The sequence below is a fragment of the Heterodontus francisci genome, chromosome 25 (assembly GCF_036365525.1).
Source record: "Heterodontus francisci isolate sHetFra1 chromosome 25, sHetFra1.hap1, whole genome shotgun sequence".
Classification (NCBI taxonomy): Eukaryota; Metazoa; Chordata; class Chondrichthyes; order Heterodontiformes; family Heterodontidae; genus Heterodontus; species Heterodontus francisci.
The window spans coordinates 71884481-71905527 of NC_090395.1; the positions used below are offsets into that span (position 1 = coordinate 71884481).

General features: G+C 42.3%; 1 protein-coding gene across 4 annotated transcripts in view; it reads right to left on the reverse strand.

The window, feature by feature from the left end:
* The window catches only part of rap1aa (RAP1A, member of RAS oncogene family a), a 181746-nt gene that overhangs the window by 120757 nt on the left and 39942 nt on the right, over window positions 1-21047 (reverse strand). Inside the window, exon 2 of one of the 4 annotated variants that reach the window (XM_068057487.1) lies at window positions 11577-11723. The exons of the other annotated variants lie outside the window; for them this stretch is intronic. The gene's annotated coding sequence lies outside the window, so the exon portion shown is untranslated. The remainder of the gene's footprint in view (window positions 1-11576; window positions 11724-21047) is intronic. 4 annotated transcript variants of the gene reach the window in all.

Consider the following 21047-nt stretch of genomic DNA (forward strand, 5'->3'; position numbering starts at 1 on the left):
TCACCCATAACTGGTTGCAAGACAGGTGAAAAAAAGATGCACAATGCTTTTAACTACATTTCATCTTTCATGCTGGCTTTGAGAGTCAATTAAGACAGTTATGAGAGATTACAGGAGCACTTTGTATTTGTTAGTACATTATATGCATTAAAGAAAAGGAACTCGTGCATCAACCTGTGGAAATGTGCAAATGAAGCAGCAGCCAAAACAGTTAGATCACACACTCCAGAACAATTGGTTATTTTAAATCATTTCAGTGAGCAATAAGTAATTGTAATATTTCAGGGTTCAGAGATAAAGAATAAGGAGATATACGCATTAAATAGTGCAGCCACCAATTCAGTAAAACCCACTGCTATGGAAATCTCATCAGAAAATCTTTATACAACCTACTTCTGAACTTGTCAGCACAAGTGTCATACCATTTCATTCGAACATACAAATGTGACAGCTCCAAACTACTGGAAGGAACAGGGAGTGGTATTCCAGTGCATAAATGCAATTTTTACAGGAGTTTGAGAGAATTAACTTAGGATTTTATATGGTGCTCTTCATAATCTCAGGACATCCCAAAAGCACTTCATGGCCCATGAAGTAATTTTTTTGTAAAAAATGTAGTCATAGTTTATAAAGTAGGAAAAGTGCATTTTTACTGTTTTTGTTTTAAAAACGTTTTCAACTACTCCCACTGCACCCCAGTCCTGCAAAATCTAAAACCTTATGCCAAAGCTGCTTAGTTCAGTCTCACAAGGGCATGCTAGCATGCCTGAAACTGACCAACTGCCCTCCTTTGCAGGAAATGATCACATCATTGCACACCCCTGCCAGCTTCCTTCTAATGAAATAGTCATGATCATAAGCCCGTGGTTATGATGGGTGCAAACATTCACTCCAGCAACTACAGCCAACTGACTTAAAATTAGTGATTTAATGCAGTAGTGTGTTAAGATGAAAACTTTTGATAAAAAGCAATGTTTCAGAAAAGGGGTGTGAAATGGTATATTCCCTTATAACTAGCTACACCCATCTTATAAAAAAAAAGTACATGGGATAATTTAACTGTGTAAAAGAAAGAATTTCTAATTTTGCTCAGTGTTCCCAGCTTTCTGAATGTTCCCTGTAAAGAGCAAGAGGGCAAATAAATGTACATTCCAATGATCTACCAGCAATTAAACCTTTTCTTCGCCCCTCCCCGTCACACCCCACTTTTACAAACATCCATATTCTTGGGTCTACTGCGCACGAATATGGAGAACTAAATGTTAACAGTATCCAGATCTCAAGGCCAGTTTAAGCTTCAGGATACACTGGATTTTATCCTTCTGGATCTCCAATATGCCCACTTGGAAAATGTAGTAATTGATGCTTTGTTGAACCGCTCTTCCCATGTGTTATTCAGTCTTAACATAGATATTGCTTTTCTGAAGTTACCTCAACTTAAGCTTCGATCACACGCTGTCAAACAAATCTACTGTAACAATTGAAGTTTCATTGGACAATTATTTTTGTATTAAGATACATTATAACATCCAGCCTTTTGCTCTTACTACCTGGACCACAGACTGTGCAATCTAGAAGATTCAAAGTCAACAAAAAAAAAAATTGAGTAGGAGTAACGTGTGGCTACCCGACGCGAACCCGACAACATGTGTCGGGTTCGGGTTGGGTCTCTCTTCAGAGTATAGCATTCAGGCTCGGGTCAGACTGGATGTGGACAGTGCTGCCTTCATCCGAGAAGTAATCTTCAATTGAACATTCAGGTCAAGGCAGGAAACGTGCAGCCCGTTCTCCCCACACTGCAGTGAGCGAGTGTCTCTATGACGTCATCGCACTCATGCTGTAGCTTCCATGCATCCAAAAGTGATTCTACACTATGGATGCTCGAGAGAGAAAGTTTGGTGGGGGGGGGGGGGGGCTGCATGCAATTGGTTCCTGGTGACGAGATCAAGCTCAGATTCACAACTCTATCTGCACGATTCTGCAGGAATAGCCTGCTGCCGGAACGGATGAACTGGGTCACAACATTTGGACAAGGTAGAGAACAATAACCTGTTTAATATAATTATTATGGTAGTCGGGTCAGGAAAGGGAAAAAAATTAAAGAACTTGGGCCCAGGTCGGGTTCAAGTTGGATGTGGTCGGGTCAGGATTCAATTTTATTCCCGAGCAGGCCTTTAAGTGGGAGGCATTCAGCAGTTCGTTTAAAAAGTCATGTTAAAGTGTGCTTTGCTTCCAGTGATGACACATATTTAAGTTTATAACATAAAATCTCTCTTCCTTTCACACCTCCCTCTACCCATTTGTGTTAACAGAAATATAAATTTACTTTAATTATTCAGCTGCACAATGTACAATTTCCAGCTCAACGCCTCTTACCATTTCAGACTTTATTTAGAATTGAACAAAATTGCTAAATCCATTAGAAAAGCAGTGTAGCATTACACAAGCTGTAAAAGGGAAGGCAAGGAAAAGCACAACTTATCCAGTATTAATCTAGCACACCTTTCGTTAGAGTAGAAGTAAACTACTAGTCGGTCACAAATTTTTCCTCAATATTAATAAAATTTGTAAAAATACATTACAATTCAAATTGGACATTACATAAAGTGGAATACAGGTCAGTTTCTTTCAATACAGTACGTGAAGTCCCTCAATACACTTGCCATTTCAGGTTATATTTACAATGTACATTTACATTACATGTCAAAACATTCTCTGGTGCATACAGCCCGAGGGGGTTTTACACCGTTTGCAGCCCCTTGGTACACTATGGCAGGAGGTCCTTCCATTGAACCTTTGCAATAGCTGCCCCAAGCTTTACTGAGTCTTTCGGCACAGTCCTGAACCTTGGAATGTGCCAGTCTACAACACTCAGTTGTGGATAGCTCTTTGCGCTGGGAGACCAGCAGGTTTTGGGCAGACCAAAGTGCATCTTTCAGAGTTGATGGCCCTCCAGCAGCAATTGATGTTTATCAGCATGGGTCTCTGGGAACTGAGCCCTGCATTACAGAGCTGCTCAGGATAGACCTGCACAAAACCACTGCATCTCTCTTTTTTTTTTATTTCCAAAATATACTTTATTCATAAAAATCTGTAAAAATTACATTGCCAAACAGTTTCCAAACAGCACGAAAAAATACAAACATTGCAAAAGAGATCAGTTTCTTTCAATAATGTCATGAGTTTCTTCCCAACCCTTCCGTTTCACAATTGTCATGTCAATTACAGTTTTACATTTACAGCAATTGAGAATATTAACGATACAGTTCGAGGGGTTTCCCATGGTTCCAGCCCCTCAGTCCAGCTTGGTGGGGGAACCTTACACTGTGGTCTTTCCCCATTGAGCCTTTGCTGCGGCTGCCCCAAGCTTTAGTGCGTCCCTCAGCACGTAGTCCTGGACCTTGGAATGTGCCAGTCTGCAACATTCGGTGGTGGACAACTCTTTGCGCTGGAAGACCAGCAAGTTTCGGGCAGACCAAAGGGCGTCTTTCACCGAATTGATAGCCCTCCAGCAGCAGTTGATGTTTGTCTCGGTGTGCGTCCCTGGGAACAGCCCGTAGAGCACAGACTCCTGTGTTACAGAGCTGCTTGGGATGAACCTTGACAAAACCCACTGCATCTCTTTCCACACCTGCTTTGCAAAGGCACATTCCAGGAGGAGGTGGGCGACCGTCTCTTCCCCACCACAGCCAACGCGGGGGCACTGTGCGGAGGGGGCGAGACTTCGGGTGTGCATGAAGGATCTGACGGGGAGGGCCCTTCTCACCACCAGCCAAGCTACGTCTTGGTGCTTGTTTGAAAGTTCTGGTGATGAGGCATTCCGCCAAATGACTTTGACGGTCTGCTCGGGGAACCATCCGACAGGATCCACCGTTTCCTTTTCCCGTAGGGCCTTGAGGACATTCCGTGCAGACCACTGCCTGATGGACCGGTGGTCAAAGGTGTTTTTCCGCAGAAACTGCTCCACGAAGGATAGGTGGACTGCATCTCTTTCTAGATTTGCTTTGCAAAGGCACATTCCAGAAAGAGGTGGGTGACTGCGTCCTCCCACCAGAGCCACCTCGAGGGCAGTCACATTGAATATGAGGCGGCCAGGGTTAACAAAGGTAAATGAGAGGAACCTATCCTCAAGCATGTTCATCCAGTACTTCTGGCAGCCATTACACTGTCACACCAATCATTTCCAATGGGTCCCAAAATATTCTGACTGATCAGGGTTCCGTTTGACATGATTCCTTGGGCAAAAAATGTATTAATCTTTGTTTCATCAGTAAACTGTACATACAGAGCTGCTTTGCCAATTTTTCTTATTCATTCATGGGATGTGGACGTCGCTGGCTATGCCAGCATTTATTGCCCATCCCTAATTGCCCTTGAGAAGGTGGTGGTGAGCTGCCTTCTCGAACCGCTGCAGTCCATGTGAGGTAGGTACACCCACAGTGCTGTTAGGAAGGGAGTTCCAGGATTTTGACGCAGCAGTGAAGGAACGGCGATATAGTTCCAAGTCAGGATGGTCTGTGGCTTGGAGGGGAACTTGCAGGCGGTGGTGTTCCCATGCATTTGCTGCCATTGCCCTTCTAGTTGGTAGAGGTCGCGGGTTTGGAAGGTGCTGTCTAAGGAGCCTCGACGCGTTGCTGCAATGCATCTTGTAGATGGTACACACTGCTGCTACTGTGCGTTGGTGGTGGAGGGAGTGAATGTTTGTAGATGGGGCTCCAATCAAGCAGGTTGCTTTGTCCTGGATGGTGTCGAGCTTCGAGTGTTGTTGGGGTTGCATCTATCCAGGCAAGTGCAGAGTATTCCACCACACTCCTGACTTGTGCCTTGCAGATGGTGGACAGGCTCTGGGGAGTCAGGTGGCGAGTTACTCACCGCAGGATTCCTAGCCTCCGACCTGCTCTTGTAGCCATGGTATTTATATGGCTACTCCAGTTCAGTTCCTGGTCAATGGTCGCCCCTAGGATGTTGATAGTGGGGGATTAAGCGATGGTAATGCCATTGAATGTCACGGGGAGATGGCCATTGCCTGGCACTTGTGGCGCGAATGTTACTTGCCACTTATCAGCCCAAGCCTGGATATTGTCCAGGTCTTGCTGCATTTCTACCCGGACTGCTTCAGTATGAGGTGTTGCGAATGGTGCTGAACATGTTGAAATGTTAGTTACAATGTGCCCAAACCATAAAGAATTTTTTAAAACTATAACATACCTTCTTAGATAACTTTCAAACATAACTCTGAACTGTATCCCTCATTGTTTAAAAAAAAAGGATTCCTTTGTCAATAATTAGATGAAATGTACATCTACAAGTATGAAATATACAATTACCACACACATCTAGTTTGTTCCAGGAATTCTCATGACGACAGGCAGGACAAGTAAGCTTCCAGCAATTAACAAGAGAAAAAACATAGGGAGGAGTATCAAAAAAGATGTTGGATATCGCCGATACCACAGACAGTAACTCACCTATTATGGAAATTCACCGTTTTTGAGATCATGTAATTCACCAAATTTGCAGTTTTGTGACTTTGTACTTGATGAACTGTCAAATGTCTGACCACAGACAGCTTTACTCATTTCAACAGTCAACCCAACAGAATTGGCATGCATGTCACCTTATAAATGTAAAAGCCCAAAAAATCTTGCTCAAGAATGAGACGCCAGAGTCTATGACGAAGCAGTGGTTGCTACTTCCTTTCGCCCAAAGTGTGACTATTTGCATAGAATATAAAGCACAAAACCAGGCCATTCAACCTAACAAGCCCATGCCATATTTATGCTCCACCCAAGCCGCCTCCCATCCATCGAACTATCAGCATAACCTTTTATTCTCTTCGCCGCTCATTTGCTTATCCAGCCTCCTCTTAAATATCATTTACACTATTCGCCCCAACTACTCCCTGTGGTCGCAAGTTACACATTCTCACCACTCTGGACAAAGAAGTTTCTTTTTTATTTATTATTTCTCAATTTTAAAGGAGTTTCTCACATTTATAATACCTTTCAGTTTCATGTCCACATGATCTGTCTGTCTCTGGTAAATACTTGAGCAAAATAATTTATTATTTCTGCCATTTTACTATCACTACCTGTCCCCTGGTGGCCCTATTCCCATCCTGACTCCATTTTTTAAAATTTGCGCCTGTAGAATATTTCACTATTTTGTCTCAAGTCCTTTATAACTAGCTTAAAAGTTCCACTTTGCTTTCCTAATTTTTTTTTTTTTTTAAATTTCTCCCCTAATCTCTTCATAATCTCCCTCGTCATGCTCTTCCTTTCTGTCCATGTACTTAATTTATGCCCCTTTCTTTACCTTGTTTCCCTTGCATCTTCATTCACCCATGGTGTCTTGAATGCCTAGTTTGTTTTTTTAAAAGCAGAATACATTTTTCTTGGTCTCTGCTAAACACAAATATTTCCCATTACAGTTCTGAATCATTGTTTACCAATATTATTTTCCATTTTATTTCCCCAAGTTCTATTTTCAGCTCCTGAAAAATTAGCTCTTGTTCAATCTGTTACTCTAGCCTTCCTCATACTTATGTCCTTTGCAATTATTACCCGAAACCATATTATATAATGGTGACTATTGCCTCGATGATCCCCTACATTTACTTCTCTTATCTGCTTTGGTGCATTCCCCATTACCAGATCTAGCAGCAAACTCTCCTGTTTCTTACATACTGGATTAGAAAGGAATTCTGTACACATTTTAGGAACCACTTTGCATTCGTCTTCTGGCCAATTAATTTTGGGGCAGTTGAAATCCCCGATTACATATGTTTCTCATTTCCCTAATTTTTTCAGATATTTTTTCCTCCACCTCCCTTCTATTAGGTGCTCTGTAGACAAGTGTGATAGATCCTTTATTAGATTTTTTTTTAGATTTAGAGATACAGCACTGAAACAGGCCCTTCGGCCCACCAAGTCTGTGCCGACCATTAACCACCCATTTATACTAATCCTACACTAATCCCATATTCCTACCACATCCTCACCTGTCCCTATATTCCCCTACCACCTACCTATACTAGGAGCAATTTATAATGGCCAATTTACCTAACAACCTGCAAGTCTTTTGGCTGTGGGAGGAAACCGGAGCACCCGGAGGAAACCCACGCAGACACAGGGAGAACTTGCAAACTCCACACAGGCAGTACCCAGAATTGAACCCGGGTCGCTGGAGCTGTGAGGCTGCGGTGCTAACCACTGCGCCACTGTGCTGCATATCTCTCTTCATATGGGCGCTGCTTCCATCTTACTGATGGCTGTGTTACTTATTTCTACTGCTATTGCTATTATCACTGAGTATAGCTACGCCATGACACCTTTATCTCCCACTAGCTTTTCAAAATGTTATACCCTGCAACATTCAATCCCCACTCCTATATTTTCTGTAGCCATGTTTTAATAATCTTGACTATCTGGCTCAATGTATTAATGCCTTCAGTTCCCCTGTTTTGTTATGGACACTGTGTGCATTGCTGTACAGACAGATCAACTCCAATAGCAGTTCCTTCCACTTTATCTTTAGCCATCTTTCTAACTCCTATTCTCTAACCAGTCAATCCCATGCTCTCTTTTCCTATTTCATTCATTCTCCTTTCATTTCTTATAGATCCCTCCCCCGATCTTACTAGGTTACAGCCTTTGCCACTTCCCTATTTACCCTATCCGCTAGGATACTGGTCCCATTCTGGTTCAGGTGGAGTCTGTCCCATTGGTAGAGTTTTGGTGCCTGTGTCCTGTGAAAAGTGGAGCAGGCCTCAGTGCTGTAATCATTAGGCCACTCAAGCTCAAACTTTGCTCTCCAAAACCAGAAACTGTCAGATATAATGTAATGGTTACCAGCTATAGGGATCATGTTAAATGTCATACGCCATATTGAAAGATATTCCCTCATTTGTAACTGTTAATCTGGCATGATATGGCACACAAGTGATAAAAGGCTGCTCTATAACTAATCATTGAGAGAGTACTGTCTAGGTTGACTGCACCATTCAGTATTCCTTTGTGGGCGCTGAGACGATACTGCAGACTCTGGATAATTGAGTGCAAACCCACATTGTTGTTTCTTTGTGGAAGAGTGCACTGAAGCTCAAATGTGGCACTAAAATTAATGCTTTTACAGCTTATTTGGGCCATTTTCAGAAAAGAAAAAATTAATAAAACTTTGGGGGGGTGGGGTGGTGGAAGGAGGGAAAAGAAAACTCCACCTCTGCAATGTTTCAATATTGGTACAGCGAGGTGCATGAATTTCAGCTACATTAAAACACCCACATTAGAGCAGAGAAGACTGAGGGGGGGGGACACAATTGAGGTATACAAAATTATGAGGGGGCATTGATAGGTTAGATCGGAAGAAACCTTTTCCCTTATCGGAGGGGTCAATAACCAGGGGCATAGACTTAATTAAGGGGCAGGAGGTTTAGAGGGGATTTGAGGAAAAAAGGGTGGTTGGAATCTGAAACATACTGCCTGAAGAGGTGGCAGAGACATTTAAGTAGTATTTAGATGAGCACTTGAAATGCCATCGCATACAAGGCTACGGGCCAAGTGCTGGAAAATGGGATTCGAATAGTTAGGTGCTTGATGGCTGGCAGAGACATGATGGGCCGAAGGGCCTGTTTCTGTGCTGTATAACTCGATAAAGCCAACCATTTCAGAGCTCCCTTCATACTAAAGGCAGTTATAATATTGTCATTAGTGTAATTTTAATGTACACATTTAGAATAAACTTTAGTGTTTGCAATACATTTCTTGCGATACTCTTAACTGATTACTTAGAATTATTTCCACCGCCAGTACTCCTCCCCAGTGTTGTATCGTACAAAAAACTGCTCTCTCCAACCACAAACCAAGTTGCAAAAAGACAAGTCTATATCGACAGATATTTCAGAGTTTAAGTGTACACGATACCAAATCTCCAAACATCCACCACTGAACTCCACTGAAATCCCAGTGGTTCCACTGAAATCTCAATTCAATATCTGGGACCAGCCGATGTGGAAAGTGTTTGAACCAAGAGTATACACAAATACTCACTTATCAGCTGCCTGGGTCCCAATCTCTAATTTCCTCCCAAGTCTCTCGGGCTCTCTACCCTCTTTTAGATGCTCCTTGCAACTTATTGATCAAGCTTTTGGTCATCTGTTCCAGTGTCTCCCCGTGTGGCTTGGTGTCAAATTATGCTCGATAACACTCAAAGTGCCTTGGGATGTTTTACTATGTTGGAGGGACTATATAAATTAGTTATGTCCAAGTCAATGTTGTCTTTTCCCATTTTGGTAACCACGTTGAGGCTCGTGTCAAAACTTACACAATTCTCTATGGAATTTCTCCCAAATGAATCTATCAGCAGAACAGTTCACCAGTGAGACACACCTAATTTTTTTGTAGCACTGTAAATTTGGCAGGGGAGAAGGGCCACTTTATATTGAAAATCTCTTTCTCTCCACCCAATGAAAACACAGGCTACTTTAAAAGAAAGCCACCCCAGGGACAAATCTGACCTTCTAGAGAACAAAATGATCCATTTGAAGTTCAAAATATTGCCCTACCTGCATCACATGACAGGAATGACAATTCCTCTAACAAATAAAGCCTCAACTTCTGGAATCAAGCCAGAGGCTTAACAGAAAAAGCATCTAAACAAGTATATTTAAAGATTATTTTAGATGTTTTAATGTAGTTTTCCTTTGCATTTGAAAGATCTATAAACAAAGGTTCAGGCATCTACTATGAACAGTGGTATAATATACAAGATTAGAAATAACCTCAAAAATCCCTTTCACTTGATGGAAATTAGGCACTTCATTTACTAGTCAGGAAGGCTTGCGCACTTTACAGTACTATTCTCCTCTCCCTATACTTTCCTTGGTTAGCAAAATGTTTCCTTTTTCTAATAATGGACCAAATAATCTGAAGAGCCACAATTTTCATGGTACATTGTGTATATTTGGCACATGCTTAACAGAAGTGTCCTTGCATGTGTTACAAAGCTTGTGATTTGCCCTTGACTTCCTTACCACAGTACAATGACGGTCATTGAATGAAGAGATCTATTTTTATTCCAAATTGACTACAAGGGAGCCCCAAAAAACAGTGGAAATGAAAAGATGCGTTTGTGGAATTACAACCACAAGCCTCTTCTAGCTGCCATAAGGCAGTATGAAGAGGTGCAAAGTTTCTCCACAGTAGAGAATATAAACATTACATTTTAACTGGTATGTTACAATTGGCACCTTATTGACCATTACTAATGGAATCCTGTAACAAACTCTAGCTGTACTAAGCCACCTGTTAAAAGTAATAAATCTAAATTAATGCAATGTAAACTATTGCAATATACATGACCAAGCATGTCTCCCCAAAGGCAAAAAACTAGTTCTCCAGATGCTTCACAGCAGCAAACAAAATTCAGCACAGTCACATAAGATACTAGAAAGGCTGACAAAAAGCTTGGTCAAAGAGGTAGGTTTTAAAAGAAGCAACATAAAAAGGGGCAGGGTGGTGGAGAGGTAGAGAGATTTAGGAGCACGCTTATGGTCTAGACAGCAGAAGGCATTGCCACCAGTGGAAGTGATAGAAATCAAGGATGTGCAAGAGGCTGGAATTGGAGGAGCACAGAAATCCTAGGGTTGTAGGGCTGGAGAAGGTTAGAGATTTTTTATTATCCATTCTTGGGATGCGAGCATCGCTGGCAAGGTCAGCATTTATTGCCCATCTTTAATTGCCCTCGAAAAGGTGATGGTGAGCCACCTTCTTGAACCACTGCAGTCCGTGTGGTAAAGGTACACCCGCAATACTATTAGGGAGGAGGTTCCAGGATTTTGATCTAGCAATGAAGGAATGATGATATAGTTCTAAGTCTGGATAAGAAATAACTTGCAGGGGAACTTGCAGGTGGTGTTCCCATACATCTGCTGCCACTGTCCTTCTAGGTGGTAGAGCTCACGGGTTTTAAAAGTGCTGTCAAAGGAGCCTTGGTAAGTTCCTGCAGAACATCTTGTAGATGGTAAAACACTGTTACCACTGTGCTGGTGGTGGAGGGAATGAATGTTTAAGTTGTTGTTTTTGTTTGTTGGGGTGACGATCAAGTGGGCTGCTTTGTCCTGGATGATGTTGAGCTTCGAGTGTTGTTGGAGCTGCACTCATCCAGGCAAGCAGAGAATATGGCATCAAACTCCTGACTCGTGCCTTTAGACGGAGGACAGGTTTTGGGGAGTCAAAAGGTGAGTTAATCGGCACAAATTTCCCAGCCTTTGACGTGCTCTTATAGCCACAGTATTTATGTGGCTGGTACAATTAAGTTTCTGGTCAACGGTAACGCCTAGGATGTTGATGGTGGGGGATTCAGTGATGGCAATGCTGTTGAACGTCAAAGGAAGATGGTTAGATTCTCTTTAGGCACTAACGCTACCTGCCACTTATCAGCCCAAGCCTGAATGCTGGCCAGGTCTTGCTACATGCAAGCATAGACTGCTTCATTATCTTGAGTTGCAAATGGTACTGAACATAGACCATGGAGGGATTTCAAAACAAAGTTTAGAATTTTAAAAAGTGAGGCATTACCTGACCTGGAGCCAAAAGGTCAGCAAGCACAGGGACGATGGATGAATGGGATTCGGTGTGAGCTAAGATGCTGGCAGAGTTTTGGATGTTTATGGAGGGTGGAAGGTGGGAGGCCGCAGAGACGAGCATTGAGAGAGAGAGTCGAGCCTAGAAGCAACAAAAGCATGGATAAGAGTTTCAGTGGCTGAGGCAAGGATGAAGTCGCAATGATACGAAGGTGAAAGCAGGCTGTCTTAGGTGATGGAGCAGATGTGGTCGGAAGCTCGCAAGGCTGCAAATGGTGTGGTTCAGCCTCAGACAGTCGCCAGGGAGAGGGATAATACTTAGCATATCATTAACATATTCAACACTTCCTGCATGAGACCAATAAAAATTTACAAAATAACTGCACTGCAACTTCAGAAATAGCAAGGCATATTTAGTATATTGGTACTAATACTCAACAGTAAAAAAAAAGTCCAAATGCAGTGCTATACACTGGATTCACCCGGTCATAGATATCTGACCATTAGTACTTTAGTTTGCTATTATGTAGAGCAGAAAACTTTCAGATCCAACTTGGATTCAGAAGAAAAGCTGTGGGCTAACTGCAATGCTGGGCGTTTTCCACATGCTTCACATCGTATAATAATTTCACAGGTCTACTATTAGCCTTTCAATAATACTGAATGGCAGCACAGATGAGCATTTAAGTTACAAATTAATAAGTTACTTGTGTGTATATACACACACACTCCAAGGTCCATCCCACTGATCAGCCCCATTCACAGGCAGAAGGAAGATTAAAGGAAATATTTTGTAACTATTATACACGAGTCACACTGTTACATACGAACATACGAATTAAGAGTAGGCCACTCAACCCCGCGAGCCTGCTCCACCATTCAATAAGTTAATTGCTGAACTGATTACTCCACATTTCCACCTCCCCTTGCTTATCAAGAATCTAACTACCTCTGCCTTAAAAATATTCAAAGACTCTGCTTCCACTGCCTTTTGAGAAGAGAATTCCAAAGACTCATGACCCTCAGGGAAAATTTTTTTCGTCTGTCTTAATGCGCAACCCCTTATTTTTAAACAGTGACCCCTGGTTCGAGAGTTGTGTTGAATACTGCAAACAGCACAAGAGGAAACCACGCTGCAACCATCTGCAGACATAAATTTGTACTAGATCGCAAGCAGGAAGTGTTGATCGCTAATTTTATTATTTTTTAAATTTATTTAGAGATACAGCACTGAAACAGGCCCTTCGGCCCACCGAGTCTGTGCCAACCACCAACCACCCATTTATACTAATCCTACACTAATCCCATATTCCTGCCACATCCCCACCTTCCCTATATTCCCCAACCAACTACCTATACTAGGGGCAATTTATAATGGCTAATTTACCTATCAACCTGCAAGTCTTTGGCTGTGGGAGGAAACCGGAGCACCTGGCGAAAACCCAAGCGGTCACAGGGAGAACTTGCAAACTCCGCACAGGCAGTACCCAGAATTGAACCCAGGTCGATGGAGCTGTGAGGCTGCGGTGCAATTCTTGAGAAATAATGCTAGGTAGCCTGATAAAAGCAGCAAACGAATACAAAAATACATATCGTTGTTGTTAGTACTGAGCAACCCATGCACCTGCAATAAATTTGCCTAGTAAAAAAAAAGCCCCCAAACCAAACTTGTGCAAACTAAGCACCACCCTCGACCATTTGATACAGCTTTGTGCCAGGAAAGACAGGTTTTGTTAAGTAAGCATTTCCAAAGTGGTAAGAGTACCTAAGTACTGTGTCTAGCTCTAAAAGTAGCACATGTCAGAGGCTGCAATTGACAATTCAATCTATATCTTTTTAATACAAGGAAGCAATCTGGAATTGAACCTTTTAGGAGGGCAATTTGAATACTGTATACGCATGTAATAATCCAGAGCTTCAAGGGGTCCTTTCTACCTCCAATATTCCATATGCAAAATCTTCCAGATACAAACATCTCAAACTGCAAATGCATTTATCCTCTCCAAATGTTGGATCTGAAAAAGTGTTCTGCTTTACATAATAGCAGACGAAAGTACTGATGGTTAAAGATCCAGGACAGCAGGGGGTGAATTCAGTGTATAGCACCATATTTGGAATTTGTTGACTTGACTTTTTTTTTTAAACTGTTGAGTATTAGTACCAACATACTAAGTATGTCTTGCTATTTTGAAAGTTGCAGTGCAGTTATTTTGTAAAAGTAGGTGGACACACTGTACAATGGGGAGGTCTGGAACTGAGCAATTTACCTTCTCCCTCTTCCTCCCCACAAAAGGGTTTCCTTGGAGAATTCTATCACCTATGCCAAAAGGAAGCAAAAAGACATTATGCTGTAAAAGTGGGATGTCCAAAATACAGCCTATGGGCCATATCCACCCAGAAGGCCTAATTAACAGATTGTCTTTATATTTCCTATGCACCGGTTTATCCAGTTTGACAGCTTGAAAACTTCTTAAAAAAAAACTATTCTTAGCACTGTTGCCTTATTAGTAGAAAAGTCCTAAATGAGAGCTAGATCCATATGTATCCAAGGTCAAATTAGAACCACAGAACCATAGAAAAGTTGTGGCACAGAAGGAGGCCATTCAACCCATCATAGATGCGCCGGCTGAAAAGAAAACTAGCCGCCCAATCTAACCCCACCTTCCAGCACCTGGTCCGTCGCCTTACAGGTTACAGCACTTCAGGTGCAGGTCCAGGTACCTTTTAAATGAGTTGAGGGTTTCTGCCTCCACCACAAATCCAGGCAGTGAATTCCAGACACCCACCGCTCTCTGGGTGAAAAAGTTTTTCTTCATGTCCCCTCTAATCCTTCTACCAATCACCTTAAATCTGTGCCCCCTGATAATCAACCTCTCTGCTAGGGGAAACAGATCCTTCCTGTCTACTCTATCTAAGCCCCTCAATTAAGTCACCCCTCAGCCTCCTCTGTTCGAAGGAAAACCACCCTAGCCGATCCAATCTTTCCTCATACAGCAACTTTCAAGCCCTGGCAACATTCTTGTAATTCTCCTCCGTACTCTATCCAGAGTAATCATGTCCTTCCTGTAATGTGGTGCACATGTATATTCAAACTCTATAGTTGCTTCGACACAGAGACCAACCCTAGTGTCATTGTTCCCAACAGGAGGTTTTGCACAGCCAGCTACAGGTGTTAAATTGCCAGGACTCAAAAAAACAGCCACTAAAAGACTCGGATTTATCATTTAATTGCTGCCAGGACGCTTCCCCTCCCCCCCACCAAGGATCAAAATTGAAGAGCCGAAATCCTCCTTAAAACTATCCGTTAAATTGACCCAGTACAAGACAACTGAACTGCTTCAGAGAAGAGGTCCATAGACAGCTTTGCCAAATTCTTGTAGAACCAGACAAAATTGTGCCAAAATTCAGTGTGCTGGCTTTACTGAAATAAAAAGCTCACTTCAAACCAAGAGGTACAAGCCTGCCCATCATTCAACATCTCTGGCATATTTTGATAGTGATACTGGCTAAGTCAGTATCCCTGCCGATCAGCAATATTAGATCACTAACTGTTGCAAGGTGGAATGCGCTGAAATTTTGTATGTTAAGCTTGCAATGTATCAAACAAAATAAACGTTAAAAATTGTACCCATTTACCCCCTACGCAAAGATCAGAAATTAATACTGCCACAGGATCCCTCCAGTACCTGCTCCAAATGGCCATTCTGCATGCATTATTAAACCTGGGGACTTGATCTGTATGACTCTGTTCCAGAATGGCTTTATCAAATAAGCCACAGAATCATTAGTGCAGGAGGCCACCATTCGGCCCATCGTGTCCACACTGCCTCTCTGAAAGAGCAATTCCCTCAGTTCCATTCCCCTGCCTTCTCCCCATAACCCTGCACATTCTTGCTTTTCATACAAGGAATTCCCTTTTGAATGATTCAATTGAACCTGCCAGATTCAGACAGCACATTCCAGACCTTAACCACTTGCTGCGTGAAAAAGTTTTTCCTCGTCACTTTTGCTTCTCACCAAATACTTCAAATCTGTGCCCTCTTGTTCTCGATCCTCTCATGAATGGAAACAGTTTCTCCCCATCTATTCTGTCCAGACCCCTCATGGTTTTGAATACCTCGATCAAATCACCTCTCAGCCATCTCTTCTCCAAGGAAAAAAAAAAGAGTCCCAACTTCTCCAATCTATCTTCGTAATTGAAATTCCTCATCCCTGGAACCATTCTCTTGAATCTTTTCTGTACTCTCTCCAATGCTCCAACTGAGGCCGAACTAGTGTCTTATACAAGTTCAACATAACTTCCTTGCTCTTGTACTCTATGCCCCAATTAATAAAGTCCAGGATACTGCGTTTTATTAACCGCGCTCTCAACCTGTCCTGCTACCTTCAATGACTTATGCACATAAATGCCGAGGCCCCTCTGCTCCTGCACCCCCTTTAGAATTGTACCCTTTATTTTATATTGTCTCTCCATGTTCTTCCTACCAAAATGAATCACTTCACATTTCTCTGCATTGAACTTCATCTGCCACCTGTCTGCCCATTCCACCAACCTGTCTATGTCCTTTTGAAGTTCTACACTATCCTCTTCACAGTTCACAATGCTTCCAAGTTTTGTATCATCTGCAAGCTTTGAAATTGTGCCCTGTACACCAAGGTCTAGGTCATTAATATACATCAGGAAAAGCAAGGGTCCCAACACTGATCCCTGGGGAACTCCACTAGAAGAATAAAAGCAAAATACTGCGGATGTTGGAAATCTGAAACAAAAACAAGAAATGCTGGATTCACTCAGCAGGTCTGGCAGCATCTGTGGAAAGAGAAGCAGAGTTAACGTTTCGGGTCAGTGACCCTTCTTCGGAACTGACAAATATTAGAAGAACCTTCTTCCAGTCCGAAAAACATCCATTAACCACTACTCTTTGTTTCCTGTCACTCAGCCAATTTCAGATCCATGTTGCTACCGTCCCTTTTATTCCATGAGCTACATGTTTGCTCACAAGTCTGTTGTGTGGCACTGTATCAAATGACTTTTGAAAGTCCATGTACACATCAACTGCATTGCCCGCATCAACCCTCTATTACCTCCTCAAAAAACTCCAGCAAGTTTGTTTAACTAACATGATTTGCCCTTAAAAAATCCATTTCTGGCTTTCCTTAATTAACTCTGATTTTTCCATGCGACTATTGACTTTGTCCCGAATTATTTTTTCTGGAAGTTTTCCCACCACCGAAGTTATATTGACTGGCCTGTAGTTGCTGGGCTTATCTTTACATCCTTTTTTGAACAAGGGTGTAACGTTTGCAATTCTCCAGTCCTCTGGCATCACCCCAGAGTCTAAGGAAGACTGAAAAATTAGGGCCAGTGCCTCTGCAATTTCCACCCTCACTTCCCTCAGTATCCTTGGATGCATCTCATCCGGTCCTGGTGCTTTATCCACTTTAAGTACAGACAGCCTATCTAATACTTCTTTATCAATTTTAAACCCCTCTAATGACTGACTTACCTCGTCTTTCAACATTGCCTGAGTTGAATCTTCTTCCTTGGGAAAGACAAATGCAGAGTATTCATTTAATACCTCAGCTATGCCCTCTGCCTCCAGGTGTAAATCCCCTTTCTGGTCCCTAATCGGCCCCACTCCTCCTTTTACCATTTATGTGCCTACTCTGGGATTTCCTTTAATGCTAGCTGCCAGTCTCTTTTCATGCTCTCTCTTTACTTCTCTTATTTGTTTTTTCACTTTCCTTCTGAACCTTCTATATTCAGCTTGGTTCTCAATAGTATTTTCTACCTGGCATCTGTCATAAGCACACTTTTTCTTCTTTATCTTAATCTCTACCTCTTTTGTCATCCAGGGAGCTCTGGATTTGTTTGCCCTACTTTTCCCCTTCGAGGTAACATACCTTGACTGTGCCCAAACAATCCCTGCTTTGAAGGTAGCTCATTGTTCATCTACTAGTTTTCCTGCCAGCATTTGACTCCAATTTATTTGCCCCAACTTCAATCTTATCCCACTGAAGTTGGCCTTCCGCCAGTTAGTAATTCTTATCCTGTATTGCTCTTTGTCCTTTTCCATAGTCAGCCTAAACCTTGATACAACGATCACTATCCCCTAAATGCTCTCCTACCGATACTTGATCCACTTGACCCACCTCATTCCCAAGAATCAGGTCTAGCAGTGCCTCCTTTCTCGTTGGACGAGCAACATACTGTCAAGGTAGCCAAAAATCACTTTTCATGACTATAGACGAGTGAAAAATATTTGCTTCCTCCACCCAACCAGAGCCATTTTCAGAGTGATATGCTGCTAAATTCCTACTATAGATTGCCACTGTAAACATTCATTGCAGTCTGACCATGAAACTATTTAACAAGTTATTTACTGAGCTGATTAATTCACTGTAGCAAAGAACCTGGAGGCTACTTGCAAGATACTAATTTGTCCAATTGAATAAAAATTGAAAGAACACTGTTACAAGCAGATTCTACAGAACTGTTAAAATGGTTACAACAGTTAACTAGCTGTTAACATAAAAGGTAACATGCATAATGTTAAATGCTACAAAACTTGAAACTATATCCAGCTATTTAAGAACAAACATTCTATATAAATGGCAATGTTACAAGTGCTTTCATTTTTTTGTTAAATTTAGAATTGGTGTTTTAAAACTGAAAAAAGGATTCCATAGATGCTGGAACTTTGGGTGCTCTTTTTATTTTTAAAAAAGGGGAGGTCACCAGAAGGTTTGGACTGGGTTAGAACTGTAAACCGTTACTGGAAGGCTCCCATTTTCAAATAAAAATCCATCAGGGCTGTTTTTGACTTAGAGAGATGTTTACAAAGAAGTGACAAGCCAAGATTTATAGATGTCAGACTTGACTTCTGGAAAGTTTTGGTTTCAATTAGAATGGTTAAAAAAGACAGTTGGCGTTTTGCCTGCAAAAGAACCACTCAATTCTCTCTTGAAAACAAACCCTGCATAAAGTATGGCAGTTCCCTATTTAGAGTCATACAGCACAGAAACAGGCCCTTCGGCCTATCGTGCCTGTACCAGCCATCAAGCACCTACCAATTCTAATCCCATTTTCGAGCATTTGGCCCATATGTATGCTATGACATTTCCAGTGCTCATCTAAATACTTCTTAAATGTTGTGATGGTTCCTCCCAATATAAAGGCAGTGCGTTCCAGATTCCAACCACCCTCTGGGTGAAAAAAAATATTGCCTCAAATCCCCTCTAAACCTCCTGCCCCTTAACTTAAATCTATGCCCCCTGGTTATTGACCCCTCTAAGGGAAAAAGTTTCTTTCTATCTAATCTATCAATGTCCCTCATAATTTTGTCTACCTCAATCACGTCCCCCCTCAGCCTTCTCTGCTCTAAAGGAAAACAACCCTAGCCTCTCTTCATAGCTGAAACAGTCCAGCCAGACAACATCCTGGCGAATTTCCTCTGCACCCTCTCCAGTGCAATCACATCCTTCCTATAGTGTGGTGCCCAGCACTGTACAAAGTACTCCAGCTGTGGCCTAATTAGCATTTTATACAGCTCCATCATAACCTCCCTGCTCTTATATTTTATGCCTCGGCTAATAAAGGCAAGTATCCCATATGCCTTCCTAACCACCTTATCTACCTGTGCTGCTGCCTTCAGTGATCTGTGGACAAGTACACCAAGGTCTCTCTGACCTTCTGTACTTCCTAGGGTCCTACCATCCATTGTATATTCCCTTGCCTTGTTAGTCCTCCCAAAATGCATCACTTCACACTTCTCAGGATTAAATTCCATTTGTCACTGCTCCGCCCATCTTACCAGCCCATCTATATTGTCCTGTAATCTAAGGCTTTCCTCCTCACTATTTACAAAACCAATTTTCGTGTCATCTGCGAACTTACTGATCATACCTCCTATATTCACGTTTAAATCATGAATTTACGCTACGAACAGCAAGAGTCCCAGCACCGATCCCTGCGGTACACCACAGCCTGTGGTCACAGGCTTCCACACGCAGAAACAACCCTCAACCATCACCCTCTGCCTCCTGCCATTAAGCCAATTTTGGATCTAATTTGCCAAACTGCCGGATCCCATGGGCTTTTACTTTCTTAACTAATCTCCCATGCGGGACCTTACTGAAGTCCATGTAGACTACATCAACTGCTTTACCCTCATCTACACATCTAGTCACCTCCTCGAAATGTTCAAGTTAGACACTATCTCCCCCTGACAAAGCCATGCTGACTAACCCTGATTATTCCCTGCCTCTCCAAGTGGGGATTAATCCTGTCCCTCAGAATTGTTTTCCAATAGCTTTCCAACCACTGATGTTAGACTCACCGGCCTGTAATTACCTGATTTATCCTTGCTACCCTTCTTGAACAATGGTACCACATTCGCTGTCCTCCACCCCTCTGGTACTTCTCCTGCGGCCAGAGAGTATTTGAAAATTTGTGTCAGAGCCCCGATCTCCTCCTTTGCCTCATAAAACAGCCTGGGACACATCTCATCCGGGCCTGGAGATTTATCCACTTTTAAGGCTGCTAAAACAGCTAATATTTCCTCCCTCTCAATACTAATATGTTCAAGTATATCGCAATCCCCCTCCCTGATCTCTACACCTACTTCGTCCTTACCCCTAGTGAACACAGATGAAAAGTAATCATTTAAAACCTCACCTAGATCCTCTGGCTCCACACACAGATTGCCACTTTGGTCCCTAATGGGCCCTACTCTTTCCCAACTTATCCTCTTGCCCTTAATATACTTATAAAATGCCTTAGGATTTTCCTTTATCTTGCCCGCCAGTGTTTTTTCATGTCCCCTCTTCGCACTCCTAATTACTTTAAGTACCCCTCTACACTTTCTATACTCCTCTAGGGCCTCTGATGTTTTCAGCACTCTGAATCTGCCATAAGCCTCCTTTTTTTTTCCTGATCCAATCCTCTATATCCCTCGACATCCAGGGTTCCCTGGACTTGTTGGTCCTACCCTTCACCTTAACGGGTACATGTTGGCTCTGAACCCTCACTATTTCCTCTTTGAATGACTCCCACTGGTCTGATGGAGGCTTTCCTACAAGTAGCTGCTCCCAGTCCACTTTGGCCAGATCCTGTCTTATCATACTGAAATCGGCCTTCCCCCAATTCAGTACCTTTATTTCTGGCTCGTCTTTGTCCTTTTCCATAACTACCTTAAATCTTACAGAGTTATGGCCACTATCCCTGAAATGCTTCCCCCACTGACACTTCTACCACTTATCAAGCTTCATTCACTAGGATTAGGTCCAGTACTGCCCCTTCTCTTGTAGGACTTTCTACGTACTGGCTCAAAAAGCTCTCCTGTATGCATTTTAAGAATTCCGCCCCCTTTAAGCTTTTTGCACTAAAAGCCTTTTCCTCCTGTATTTGAAAAAATCCTGCATGTTTGAAGGAACTTTTGCATCAAATATGTGGGAACTGAAACCT